Source organism: Accipiter gentilis, chromosome Z (assembly GCF_929443795.1).
Source record: "Accipiter gentilis chromosome Z, bAccGen1.1, whole genome shotgun sequence".
NCBI classification, from domain to species: Eukaryota; Metazoa; Chordata; class Aves; order Accipitriformes; family Accipitridae; genus Astur; species Astur gentilis.
The window spans coordinates 36,358,158-36,373,163 of NC_064919.1; positions in this window are offsets into that span (position 1 = coordinate 36,358,158).

Sequence of the window (15,006 nt, forward strand, 5' to 3'; positions counted from 1 at the left end):
CAGCAGCACCATTTAGGGGCAAGGGGGGGTATCTTCTCTCTGTCCATTCATCGTGTCCATTTGAAATCCGTCAGCTCATCTGTGGTTTTCTCCCTTGTCTCCTCACAGAGCCCTGACAGGTCTGTGTCACGTAGCCTGATTCATCTGCATGAGGACTTGCTTGAAGGCCTTCACTGAGAACTACTTCTTCTCAGATAAACTTTATAGATTCACCACAGGTGGACCCAGGCTGGCTTTCAGTGTCCAGGTCTAGCTGGCAAGAAAAGGAGGAACCCTGTTGCTCTTACTTTGAGCCTCAGTTTCCCACCTTCAGAGGGGAGATAATGACAACCCAGCTCCCCCATGGGGGTATGTCAGGGATGACTGTTAGCAGTTGCAGTGGCACACGTGTCATGGACAGGCAGGCTTGTGCTGCTCCTGGAGTGTGACCAACCCTCGTGTGGATGCCTTGAGCACGATGATGTTCCCATTCTGCCAACCATAGTAAAAACCCAACCCCCATGTGAAGAACAAACAAGCATTTGTTTCCTTTTGCTTCGGTGCATGCCTGGCATTTGCCAGGAAGATTTTAATACACTGTTTAGATAAGATGGAGAACCTCTGCTTGAGCCAAGCCAAATATGCTCTTTCAAACAAAAGGAGGGATTTCAGGGAAGGGACCTAATGGTGCAGGTCCAGGGAACTTTTTCAGCTGGAACCTTTACAGTGAGGAAGAGCTCAAAGGTACTTCTCCTTTGTAGGAAAGAAACCCAGGGAAAACATACATGGGAGCAGCTGATTCCCCCAGGTGCCATGTCTCCTTGTCCTCAGGTGACCCATGTGGGTGATCTTCTGCAGACACGCTGCAAAGAGCTGAGGCTGGTCTGGGCTGAGGAATGTTACTCTGGTGACGTCTGGTCAGGTTTGTTGTTATCTCAACCCTTTGTGCCCCATGTTGGACACCAAAATGGTCTGTCGTGGTTTAACCCCATCCAGCAACTAAGCACCACACAGCTGCTCGCTCAGTCCCGTCCCCGCCCCCCCAGTGGGATAGGGGAGAAAATCGGGAAAAGAAGTAAAACTCATGGGTTGAGATAAGAACAGTTTAATAGAACAGAAAAGAAGAAACTAATTATGATAATGATAACACTAATAAAATGACAGCAGTAATAATAAAAGGATTGGAATATACAAATGATGCACAGTGCAATTGCTCACAACCCGCCGATCAACGGCCAGTTAATCCCCGAGCGGCGATTCCCCTGCCCCCACTCCCCCCAGTTCCTATACTAGACGTGACGTCCCATGGTATGGAATACACCGTTGGCCAGTTTGGGTCAGCTGCCCTGGCTGTGTGCCCTCCCAACTTCTTGTGCCCCTCCAGCTTTCTTGCTGGCTGAGCATGAGGAGGTGAAAAATCCTTGACTTTAGACTATACACTACTTAGCAACAACTGAAGACATCAGTGTTATCAAAATTCTTCTCATACTAAACTCAAAACATAGCACTGTACCAGCTACTAGGAAGACAGTTAACTCTATCCCAGCTGAAACCAGGACACCTGGGCAGGGTGGCCCTGGGCTTTCCAGCCATGGAAAAGCAAAGCATTTCCTCGGGTTGTGTAATGCATGTTCTTCACGCAGACCTCCTGAAGAGGCTGGGCCTCTTGTTGTCCGCCTTGTCCCTGCTTTCCCACTCTCTTGTTTCTTCTTGGCAGTTGGACAGCAAGGGAACTCCTTCATTAGCTCACCAAAGGCCTGGAGGTAAACTCCCTGCCACACAGAAACCAGCACCAACTCATTACCTACCACACACAAAGCTTTCTCACATATGCAAAAGTACGTCTGTGATACACACTGCATGCACATGTCCAAGTTAGTTAACACCAGCAAATCCCTGTTAATTTCCTGACTAGCTGCTGGTTTGTTTGCTAACATTTTCCTTGGGAATGATGTTTCCAAAGCACCAGTTTTCCATCTCAGTTAGTACATCACACTGCTGTTTATCTTAGAAAGTCTCTGTATGTTCTGCTTGGTCTAGACCCAATTCCTCCAGAAATTAAAAACTTCTTTATTTCTAGTGTAACAATTTTTACACCTGCCAAGAAGCAGCTTCAAAGTATCTTTTGAAAGTATAGCTTTTCAAAGCTAATGGGAAGGGTATTTCAAGGGTCTGCATGCTGTATTCTCCCCCCAGGTGTTGAGTACTGCCCGTTCTCAGAAATGAGATACCGATCTAGGTGGATCCTGGGTCTGACCTGTTTCTTGTTTTCCATTCTCTTCCATCTATTGCAGATGAAAAGATCATAATACTTGCCAAAGTGTCTCTGAATAAAGAGTAATTCCTTGTATTTACTGAAAAATACTCAATAGATCAGCTAGTTGACTATTTACTAGAGGAGAACCATTAAGACTATTAGGTGACAAAGCATAATGCCAAAACACAAGAGCTGGGCCAGGGACTCTTAAGCCTACAAAATGAAGTGGTTCATGGGCAGAGGAGTCAAAATCCCATTAACTGAGCTGCACATACTGTCAGTTCCATGTTTGCCACACAATGTTCAAACAGAAACAGGGCTGAACATGATTTGCCCTTCGTACTCATGGTTAAGTTGGGACTGGTTTAGCTAAATGGCTTGCTGACATCTACATGAAATGACTTAGTCGTTCATTTTTAGTGTCTGGGCAAGAAAGGATAATGCTGGGCTTTAATGCTCCCCTGCTAAGTGCCATAAAAAAGCCTAGTTCACCTTTTCAAGAGATGATTTCTTGTGCAAAACTTCATACTCTCTCCCACCACTGTGGTATCTGAGCTTTCTTAGTGCAATGCTTTTGTGGGAATTTCCACATTGTTTGAGTCATTAATATGCTGATTACTGCCAACAGCTTTAGAAGCAGTTTTTAGAAAAAGGATTATTTTTTAGATGGAGCAGAAGAGCCTAGGCAGAACAGAATAGATACTGAAATTCCCTGTGTCTTTTTCCCCTTCTGGCACTGCATTACCTTTGCCTACATGAATCCAAGTGTGTCTGTGCTGCTGTTGTATGGAACAGCCATTAACCTGCTCTTTTGGTCAGCTGAACTGGTGACTTCGTGCTGCCACTATGACACAAAGTAGTTGGAGATCATGGTTTATAAAGCAAAAGTTAATGACTGAGGTGTAGCACATGAATGGTGATCAGTGAACCAAGAGCATCCCTGTGGTTAGACCGGCACACCAACAGCAGCAGCAGCAGCAGCAGCAGCAGCAGCAGCAGCAGCAGCAGCAGCAGCAGCAATTTTTCCTTGCAAACCTTCAAGCTGTACAGCCATAGGGAGATAGCAAGAAGATGGGAGTACCACAACTTCGTTATTGATATCATCCAGCTCTATTTCTATGGAGTAATGTACTTCTGACCTCTGAAGGTTTGACCTGCAAGAGGAAAAGCACATGAGGATGCTGGTATGACATCTCTTACAAGATAGATCTTGCTTCTCTACTGCCGTGCCCTTTAACATTAGTGCAAAGGGAGGCAACTTACTTTCTTTGAACATGTAAGTGCTGGGGTCAGACCCTTGAAAATCCATCTGAACATTTGTTATCCTGACTGATTAATTCAACCTTGCTTGTTTGACCTACAGCGATGTGGTAAAAGCTCTTTTTCCACTTGTGCCTGAGGCACAGACATATGAAATTCAACCCTGTTCCCTCCCAGTGAATAGGATGAGGGCAGTTAGGCTTTGGGTCATACCTTGGAGTCAGAGTAAAAGCAGTTGCTCTGTCCTTAAGTCACCTCACTGCTGCTGGTTTATTACTGAAGGCTCAATGTTGAAGTCAAATGCTGAATGGTTGCCAAGTACAGCATGTCATTTTGAATATATGAAATTACGGGAGAACAGCATTGCAAGCCTGTTCCTGCAGCTTTTCCTTACACAAAACTCAGGAAGTCTCACAGCAGTGAAAACCTCCAACTCTGAGCTTGGTGAATAGCACTCACAGCCTGGTGAGTAGAACTAAAAGGCTAGAAACACTCAATTTTCTTTGAAGATGAGTTAAAACAGAGTTTTCTGATGTGAAGTGTTTTGTAAACGGTTTTCTTTTTCTGTTGTGAATAAACAAATTTTCTACTGTGGGGGTATTCTTGAGTATGGCACAGCAATAGTGTTTCATAAAGAATGATCTGTCTTTGAGGCAAGAGGGACTATTGTTTCTGAAATTTCCCTCCCCTTAGAAATAAAAGGGATTTCATTAGCTAGTATGTCATGACACCTTATACGCCTACACTGTATTTCAAGTCTTCTCCCCATGACCTTAATTTATGAATGATCTTTCATATTTCCAGAATTTTAGGTAGTTTGTAAATTAGCAGATCAACTCGTGCCATGAATAGAATATAGGTTACCATGTATACTAAAGTTATGTTATCGAGAGAAGGTAAAGTACACAGTTTTAAGACATGCTAATAAATAATGCATTCATCTCTGGAGCTCTGCAACAATGTAAAATGAATGATTAGTCTTGTAATAAAGACTTACTAATGATTTATTGTCTCTCTGTAAAACAGAAACACCACAGAGTTTGGTGCCACTTTATCTTGGTACTAGAGTAAAACAAGGAAACAGAAACGTCAGAAAATATTTGTGGTGTCACATGCTTCATCTCAGCATGGAATGAAATGCCAGGACTGTACCTTTCTGGGTCAGATCCCAGTTTCAAACATGCTGAAGGCTGGGGGTAACGTTTTAGAAACAGGAACGATATCTTCAAAATGAGAAGGTCTTTTTTTTGTTTTCTTTTTTCTTTTTCTTATTATCAGGACTCAAGTGAGGGGAGAATTTGGGTTGAAAGCATTGTGTCAGGACTTGAAGCCCTTAGAGCCCTGGAAGCCCAAATGGCAGACATCATCCTCTTCACTGACTGTCCTGGTCAATACTGGGCTTCCACTGGTGGGATGTACAGGCCAGAAGAGACCTGATGGTTTCTGTGGGGAACCCAAGACTTTCCTGGGTTGGAAGGGAGGGTGGAATTCACATTGAACTTCTCTCAGCTTAGGCCATCTCCAGAATCAAAACTCATGCTGAGCCACACAGAGTACCTGTCAATGACACCTATCTGCAGGAATCTCCCAAGCTTATAGGGCCTGTATAGACACCTGGTCTGTGGATAACTCAGCTTGGCTGGTGATGACCTGTTTCTGTATGCCTTTGTCACCCCAGTGTCTCCCCAACATCTAAGTGCCCAGGGTGCAGGGAAGTTAGGCCCCTAGTGACTTGCCTCTAGTGCAAAGATTTTTATGACTTATCTGAAGGGATTTTAAATGGATGCTGATGCAAATCCCCCACGAGCATGCACTTCTAGTTCAGCCCTTGGATTCAATCTATATATTTGCTTCCTTGGGCCAAACCAGTTTATTTGAAGATAAAAGAGATGTAATTGTGCTTACCAGAGGGGAGCTGTGTGAGTAGAAGCTGGTTAAATGAGTTAAAATTGAGCAGCTCTTCTAGTGCCTAACTTCTTACAAAAACCCCATCATTTACATTGATGGCTTTTAAATCAGCTTGTCCTGTGTGCTTTTAATCTCTGAGAAACCACAGATTGGTATTAATCCACATAGCAGCCTAGAGATCAGTGGTTTATGATCAAAACAAAGCTGCTGCTTATGCAAGTAAAAAATGGGGAAAAAGATTGAAAGTACGAGCTTTTCTCCCATCCACCCCCGATTTTATTTGTCTCTCCATAATTGAAATAAGTGTCCAGGTGAAAAACACAGCTTTCTTTTCCTTGGCATGCTTACCCGATTCTTCTGCACCATAGTGCTTGTTCTTTGGAGAGAAATCTTGGTGATGCTGTTCCTATATTACAAAGGCTCTGACCTTGCCTACCATATAAAACAGACCAGTAAAAGTTGGGAACGAAATGTCTGAATAAAAAACAGGCAAAGCTATCCCCTGAGAAACCAAGGTTCAGCTGCAGCTGGCTGGGAATATTACTGTTTGGGGAGTCCTGTTCCCTGATCTGAAGGGAAAGAATTCTCAAGATCATCCAGAAAGGCAGGCAGAGGGAGATGTTATTGAAATGGTGCATCCCTCTCCTCTGTGGAAACAGGGTATCTGCAAGAGAGTGGGACTGCTCTAAACACTGACAATCCTGGCCAGGAAGTAGGAGTAGCCAATATTAATGCCGTCTCGCCAGAATCCTTCAATGGCTCCCTGTTATGACTTCTGTAGATGTCCATTTGCAAAGCTAAGAGCTGAGAGACTGGCCTCAGAACACTGATAATCAAGGTGATGGGACAAGCGGCTGGTTAAATTGTTTCATTATTCCTCATCCACAACATGGCTAGGAGCCTAGGCATGGCTAGGAGCACAGCACCTGCAAGCATTGTAAGAGGTGAGCGTGAGTGAACATGAATGACCTGACTTACCCACCTCCAGCACAAGCAGAGCTGGTCTTTCTCATCCATGAAGGTAACATTGCCACTGGAAGTGTGGTGTGTATGCCTTGTTGCAGTTCATCCCAGTGTTTTTGCATATCAGAGCACTGGTGTGGTCTCTGCCTTTGCTCCTGGAAGCTCCTGTGCTGTGCCATATCTGCCTGCAGCAAGTGGGAGCTCCTGATTAATTTCCATTGGGGAAAAATGAAAATGAGACCTGGCATTTTCAGTCTGAAAAGCAAGATGGTACACTGGCCTTTGATAAACATACATCACATGCCAAAAGATGGTTCATTACCTGCTTGCAAGTAATTTTATAACAATAAGTACACAGCTGCCCAGGAATGAGAAATGAGCTCAGTCACCCCTGGGCAACTGTGCTGTGCTGCTAAACAGAAAGGGCTGGGAGTGCTCTCCTGCACTGAGGCCAAGTGGTGATGACAGGCTTGCACCTGCTGAGGGCTGCAGGGGTGATGGACAGGTGGAATTCGGCTATTTGAAAAGAGATGTCTAGCACTGTTTGAGACACCTCAGTGTGTCCCACCTGGTCTCTAGTTGCTTCTGCAGAAGGGGCTGAGTCTCCTTCATCCTGCATCCTCTGTGCCTGCATCCAGCCTTCAGAGTCTAAAATGACTGTAGAAATCATTCACTGAATCCTAGCTTTTATTTCCACATGACATAGTGCTTGTGCTTAGCTTTCATCTGGGCCCCATGCGATGCCCTGTCTGCCCTGACAGGCAGTCATCCATTGGTGAGTGTTCCCTTGGCTTGAAAGTGTCTGAAGTAGTGAGAAGAGGGCATCAAAGTAGTGTTGAACAGCACAGATACTGTACAGGCACTGTTGCGTGCTCAAGGGCACAATGCAAAGATAAGCAGCAAAGAAACACACCAGTCTTCTTTTATATTAAGACACTTTCCAGTAAAAGCACCGGTCTGGTTGTGTTATTATTTGAAAAGAAGTAACTGTTGGGTTATAGTTGTGCAGGTCTAAGGCTGTAAATGAGGTAAGGTTTGTGGTGAGAGACAATCCATTTTATTGGACTAACTTACCTGGAAAACCAGAAAAACATCAGGCACACAAGCCACTCTTCAAGCCTAAAGCAGCAGACTTCAGATTAAGTATGAGCTGATAACAGTTGTTCTAGATTTGGTTCAATTATGCTAACTGGTTAGACAAGCAGAGGAAAGAGTCAGCTACTGCCTGTAAAGCAGATATCTGCAAGGGGAGAAACGATAAGGCATTTAGCTCCTGTAAGACAGAGAAATGTAATTATGAAGAATCCACTCTGCCAAATTAATAAGATCAGCTCTGAGGCAGCATTTTGATGCAGCATATTCAGCTCCTTCAGTTTCCTAGTATCAGATCAAAAGTGCAGTGGCCACAATACAGTGTGTTGGTCCAGCATAAACCTATCCTGCTGCTCAGATCCATTAGGAAAAGTTGGTGGGTTAATGTTGTAGGCAAAAGTTTGAGGTACGGTCTTTCCCGCTGCACCTGATGTTGAACTATCAAAAAAGTTCAGCTGGGGTTAAGTTTTCTGTTGGGTACATTGGCTATGCAAAGAGAGGCGTGACTGAGTGCAATCAGGTCTGATCCAGACTGACTTTGTGGTTCTGGTTACCTGGTATTGATGACTATGGAATCATGAACTGGCTTTTTGGGAAACTTACAGATACATCCCACCACCAGGGACTTAAAGTTAACTTAAAGATAGGCTCTTTCAGGAAATTGCTTCTGGAGTTTTTTTTCCAGACTTGACAAAACTGATCTCTTTTATGAGTTTGTTGCATTATCACGGAAGTTTTTGTGTTAAACTATATTATTGGAAGATGCATTTATGTGAATGAACTTTGTTGTAAAACTCCTTTTATGAAAATAACTTAAAGTAACATCCAAGTAAAGCAACAGAGACATTTTGTTTTGTGTTAATGGTAACATATTTCTTTTTAATTTCAGCTGGCCCAAAATTCTGAGAGTACTTTGGAAGATAGAGTTTTTCATAACGCAGTTAAGTAAAAACCCAAAGCAATTAAATCTAGTTTGCATTCTACAAGGGGATCTTTCCTTGTCTTGAAGTGCTGTGGTAGTAACCACACCCTTCATACTTTTCATATACTTAAACCCTGACAAAATTGTGTGTAGAGGCTACATTTGTAAAAGCTGGTTGATAATTAAGCCAGTTATTATTGTATTGTAATCAGCACTCTTATTCTGACATCAGGCAAGGTAGGTCAACAGCTCAGGCATTGTTTAATTCCAACAGCTGATAGTTGAATTTTGAGTAACTTTGGTGCAACAGGTAATTTTGGACAGAAATACAAAATGTACTAGTAAGAGGCAGGATTATCCTTCAGAGAAAGTAAATTTTAACAGATGGAGTTAGTTGAGCTTTAACACAGAATAACTGAAGGAAAGAGATTTATATATTTTTTTCCTTTGATGCTGGCTACGAAGTTAGTGATTTAAAATCATTAACTCAGAATGTCTCTTACACTTTAGTCACATTATTATAGTTCATTACATCACAAGTTTTTTCCCTTTGCATAAAGCTTGAGCTGTATTTTTAGCAGCCATCATTACTATCATTGTTGGATCTATCAGCTAGCTTATAGTGCTTATAATTATTGTATCAGGTAGACCAAAAGAATCTAAGGGCTTTAATAAAAACCTTTGATCAAAAAATTTTTAGGAGTCCTATATTCCTTCTTATTTATGTTTAAAGATGGCTTGCCAAAATGTATCTAGCTTAAAGCCAAGCCCAGCTTACAATGTATTCAAAACATCTTTAAAAAGTTCATTAGGTTTGCATTAAATTAGGAGAAAAAAACCATCATTTGCTCTTCTTTATCTGCCTGAAGACCAGCAACAGATTTTAACGTTTTGTTGGGTTTACGAGAAATGATGCAGACCATCTGACTAACTAAGGTAAAGATAGTTAATTCCCTGGAAATGTTCAACACACAGCAAACTGCAACTGAAACAGCCATTACAGAAAGCTATATGGCTACTCTAGTTTTTTAGTTTTTGCAATATGAGAAGAGGGCGGTTCTTCCTAACATAGGATACATATTGTGGGGTTAATAACTGGCCGTGGCAGATGGTGTAAAACTGACTTTTAGACCACCCCCTCATGTAGTAATGGGTCCTCTGGAAACCACCACCCTGTTGGAAATCATAATTGCTGCAGAGGCAAATCCTCATTCAGAGCTGTGAGGGCTTAGGGACCACATGAAATCTTTAGCTGTGGGTAAGCTGGGCTGCTCTGGGCTGGTCCATCCCTTTCCTGATGTCCTCTTGGATACTGAATGTCACCAACCACGCAGTTTGGTGTGAGGTGATCACCACGGAGAATGGGCATGAAGCATGCTTCCTCCTCCCTCCAAGAGACACTGCCTCCAAGTCTTATTTCTCTCTCTTGACAGTCCTCTCTTGGGATGAGGCATCTATGTGTTACAGGACCCGCTGGGACCCTCCACTCTGGAAGGTCTAAAAAGGCACAACCCAACTCAGAGGATATCTCTGCATCCTGGAGGCTTCTGCCCTCCAACTCTTTGGTAGCCCAGTGGTGGTGACCTCTCTCTTCCAAAGGCCAACTTATTTTTGAGCCTCGCAGACTCCACTGCTACATTGTGTGACTCTGTGACATCCTCCAGAACCTGCCCAGCTAGATTTTCAAATGAGGACAGTTTATTTCAGGCTAGCAACAGGTCTTCACCAGATTTTCAAGCCATGCTATGTACTTAAGGGATGTTACATTGGAAAATCCAGCCACATACGTCACATGGGAGGCCAGGTGGCCTACAATTTCTGGCCTCTAATAAAATGCGTTGGAGGGGATCAGCGCAGGAAACCTACCCTATAGTGATTATCCAGCCACAGGGTAACACAGTCATTTACCCTGGAGGCGTTTTTACTCCTGCTGCTGCCTGGAAAAATGAGCCTTGCTGCAGGCACTGCAGCTGGCAGGAGCCTGCCCTGTGATGGGTGCATGTCCCATTGCTCCCAGCAGCTCATTAGCTTCTGACCTATCCTCCTCAGTGCATGCCCGTAGGCAAGCAGGGAGCAATTTTCTTTGCACCGATGGAGTTAAGCACAGGAACAAGACTTGTGTATGCTGGTACAAACCATGGCTTCTGGAAGTATGTCACTAACACCTAGTGCAAACAACAACAGCTTAAAATACCTGCTCAAGGCCAGATCTGGTTCTAGGATTGGGTGCTGATAGAGTCATAGCCGCAGGGATGAGGATGATAACTAAGCTAAAAAGATGAGGGCAAATCATCCAATGTGCAGGTAGAAGAAAGGTCCTAACCTTGACCTAAGGCGTCCAGCAGTCTAGCAGTAGCTTTGCTCAAGGCAGTCTATGTTCGTACTGAGAAGTTTGGGATTTTTTTTCTCCCATTGAGCAAACATCTCTAAGTGCCCTATTAATTTGGGTGAGAACATGCTACTGTCCTGTACAGCCTGTAAAACGAAACAGAACACTAGAGGCTGTAGGGTAATGATGCTATGAGATGGGTTACTTCTTCCCTGGGAGGGAAAAACCAATATTTGTCTTCAGACAAAAGGCTGAGAGTTTGCCTTAGTGCAAGCTATCAGTGCACATACTACTGCAAGGTAGCTGGAATGTTTTCAGTCATCTCTGTTTGCAGCCAAGAGACACCTGCCTTTGAATTACTCCACACACAACCTGTGCTAGACATCTCTGCTTTGTGACTCCTTCTCCGAAGAGTCCAAGTGCCAGTCTGAGAGACACACCAGGCAGGCTAACAGCACTGACTATCCCATCCACTTTTCCTGCCATTGTTGTTTATTTTATGTCCCTGTGGAGATACCATCTGGGACCTAATAGGCAAAGGAATAACAGTGCTGACACATCCCAGCTTTGCAGGCATTGGAGGGACTTGACCATAAACAGCTGTTACCACAAACCATGCTCTACAACCTTGGACTTGGTGCCACGGCCGATGAGCCATCAGCCCCAGTGCTGCAGCCAGGACTACGTCCTTCCCCACAGTATGATCTTCCCCAACTTGAGGACGCTCCTCAGGATGCCTGCTTTGTGCCTCAGCCCTCTTGTGACAGCAGACCCTGCATATTGTTTGGATAAGTGGAGGAATAACAGTGAATGACTGGAAAAAACTTATGGTAGACAGATGAACTTGCAAAACCCTGATCCATATATGTTCCCTGGTGAAACTGGGCAAGCATTGTAAACCAGCTGCAGGATTTGCCTCCCGACAGCCCTGCGTGGAGACACCTTCCTGCCTTTCCTCAGGTGGTGCCCACTGGCATGCAGGAACCACAGTTCCTCCATCATGGCTGTGAAGCTGCTGCTGGGAAAAGAAGAGAGGGAGAAAAGGCTGGTGAACACCTGGCTGTCTTGCAGTTATTTCTCCAGAATGATTCACCTGCCTCCTGTCTGTGCCTGAGTACCTGCCCAATGCGGGGAATTGCCTGCCTGTGTCTCTCTTGGGTGAGACAAACTGTGAGGAGCATCTTGCAATTTACACCCATGAAATGAACTCTTAATACAGTGTCATTGACAGTGCTGTTACAGCAACGACAGGTGCCAGAGCCCATTGATATAATTTTATTGCTCTTTCCTTGTTCTCTCCCCAGCCACCACTGCTTTAACAGCAGAGGCAGTGAACAGCCTGAGCAGTTGCCCAAAGTCCAGTCCAAGCCAGAGGGAGAGGAGAAACCTCCTGGTAAAATCAGCTAGTAGTCCCCTAGCATGGGAAGGGAGGAAGGAAAGACCTGGATTCTGGTCCAGCTTCAGACCTGAGTAGATTGAGTGTTGCCTGGGCTGTGGGTTGCTTGTGCTGCCAAAGAATGCCCTTTCTGCTGCCTTCACTCATTTCAGGCTGCTTATGGAGACTGCAATCAAGGGATGTGGTGCGGAGAGGGTGCAAAATACTGCAGCTGCATGGAGATGACCTTCTTTTTAAAGCAGCTATTTCTTCCCATATGCCGTCACCTTTCTGATTGCAGTGGAAGCAGCTGCAGTCTTCAACAGCAAGATCCTGAGTTTGCTTACACTGCTGAGAGACCAACAGCTGGCTCTGCTCTGCTCCTTAGCTAGTTCCCAGAAGTCTCTCACTTCAGTGTTGGGGTTTTTCTTGGCCATAATAGTGGTGAGAAAAATAGTCATTGCCTGACACTGTTGGAATTATACTGGTGCCCATCAGGGGGTAAGCAAGAGAAGAGCTGATCTCATGTCAGGATCAGACACTTGGAAATAGTGTCAGGTCACATAAGAAGACACAGGACGCATGGTAAAAGGCATATCCCCTGTTTTAGGCTTCATACCCTGATTCAAAGGTCAGAGCTGCCTGCGCTTGTGCAGTGCCAACTCCAAGCCTGGGGCTTCTCCTGTGGACTGGTGAAGCTGTGAAAATTCAGTGTCCTGGCGAAAGCCTGAGGCAGTACTTGGGAGGCCAGAGAGGTCCTCTACCTTCATGATGATGGGATGGAGGGAGTGATATAAGATGTCATGTCCGTGCACTGATGTAACTCAGACTAACTCCTCTGTGCCTTCAGGGACCCCTCCAGCTTTGCTCCCTGTGGGATCTGGCTTTGGGTAGGGGTGGAAGGAAGCAAAGAAGCCACCCATTTTCTGAGGAGGCAGTGAGTTTTCTGCGGGGCCAAGCACAACTGGGGGAGAAAACCGAGGTGTCATGCATCTCAGAAGCTACTCATATCCCCAGGCAGAGAGGCACACTCATCCTGCCAGCCTGTTGCAGATCACAGCTGGGTAAGCGAGAGAAAGGTCCACGCAGCAGCACCACCGACACATGGGCACTTATCCATCAGCAGAATTTCAAAGTGAGAGGTTGGGTAGTTCAGAGCAGTCATTTGCAGGTTCAGTGTCATTGTTGGGGACTGGAGAAGGAGGCTTTCCACTGCACCTGCTGGTCTGGTCCTGCCAATGTGTTGGGGTGAGCCCAGCTGGCTGTTGGACACTGTATGTCTTGGCAGTAACTAAGTCTAATTAGACTTAAAGGGCAAGGCTGTAAGGCTGTAATACTGTTAATAATACTGAGTTAATTTTTTCCCCTCTTGCCATCTGGCACTGGGGATATAATAAAGAAAGAAAATGTTTACTAAGCAAGGAAGTGAGGCAGGTAAGTTTAACCTGATATCAGCAGTGCCATTTGGGACATCTGGATTGGTGGCGTTAAAGCTACTGAGCGCCTGCATGACAGGAGATTGATCCTTTGGGCTGATCTCTGCATACGTCTTGGGCTGGCATCCCACCCCACTGAAGTCAATGATTGGAGGAAATCTGCATGTGGGAGAACAGTTGCTGATTTAAACAAGCAGCTCTGACTGTACAAAAAGACTTTGGATGACAGGGCAGGACTTGGGAGGAAAGGAGGTGCCCCCGTCCAGCACTTGCTGCTAAAACATCACCTTGCTCTGCTGCTATCTGGTTCTGAAGGCACCAAATCTCAGAGCTATGCATGCAGTAAAAGTTTCACCACTGCTGTACCTAGAAGCACCCTGAACTTAGCTGTAGGGTACCTGAATCCTGGAAGCCTTTGAGGATCTGAAAATCTCTGCCTTCATCCCTCAAGAGGTCTCAGACTGACCTGTATGTATTCTTTTGCTGTAGCCAGCAAAGCCCTCAAGCTCATGCCTTGGCATTGCTCAGCTTACTAGCATAGGCATCACCTGAAAATGAGGTGCCGGTGACTGGTGGTCCATGCAGCTCTGAATCCACCGTGCTTCTGGCAGTGGCTTGTTGCCCCACTCCTCTCTTGGCATTGCCCTCCAGCTGCTTTCCCTGTCCTCGGGGAAGGGGCTTTTCACCCTCTCTGCTCTTTGGTGTCTGGCAAGATGAGGTGAAGCTCCAGGACATGGGAGGGAGAAAGAGTTTCCTCTGCCCGTGGCAAAGCCTTTAAAAAAAAGAAGGAAAAATAATTTTTGCTGATCCCTAATGAGGGAAAATAAAATCTATATTGGGCCTTGGGTTTTTTTTAACAACTGAATTGTAGTTTCTTAACAACCTGTTGTTTCCTATCCTTATGTACATTCTTATGTTTCAAGTGAGCCTCACCCCTTCCTTTAAGCTGCATATTTTCCATTTTAAGATTTCCTGTTCAAGCTAAAGGGCAAAGATCTTTTAAATATCAGCATGAAGCTGGTCTTACTTGCAGTGTGTAAAAGGTAGCTGGCTTCCAGCTCTTGGTCTGGCTGTCGTACTTTCTCCTTATCAGAGAAACTGAGGTCCCAAGTTCAATGTCTTTGACTTTCTAACTGATGTGTTGGACTAAAGTCCTGACCATGCGGGCAGCCAGGCGGGAGACAGTGGAGCAATCTGCGTCTGTGCTTGATGGCCATTATTGTTATAATGATTGGCAGCAGACACACAGACTTCTGTCTTCAGGGTGTTTCCTTTCTTTACTCTCTCTCTCTTTTATTTGCATGCATCCACTTATCTTGTCTTCTCCCTGACATCTACAACTGGGCATGAGTGAGCAGAGGGATGGGGCAGCCCTGAGTGAGAAGGAGTACATGCTGGCTTCAGCTGCCTGTGTCTGCTTCTGTGGAAGCAGCACTCAAATCTTCATCTGTGCCCCAAACATTGCAAAAGACCCAGTCGAACAAA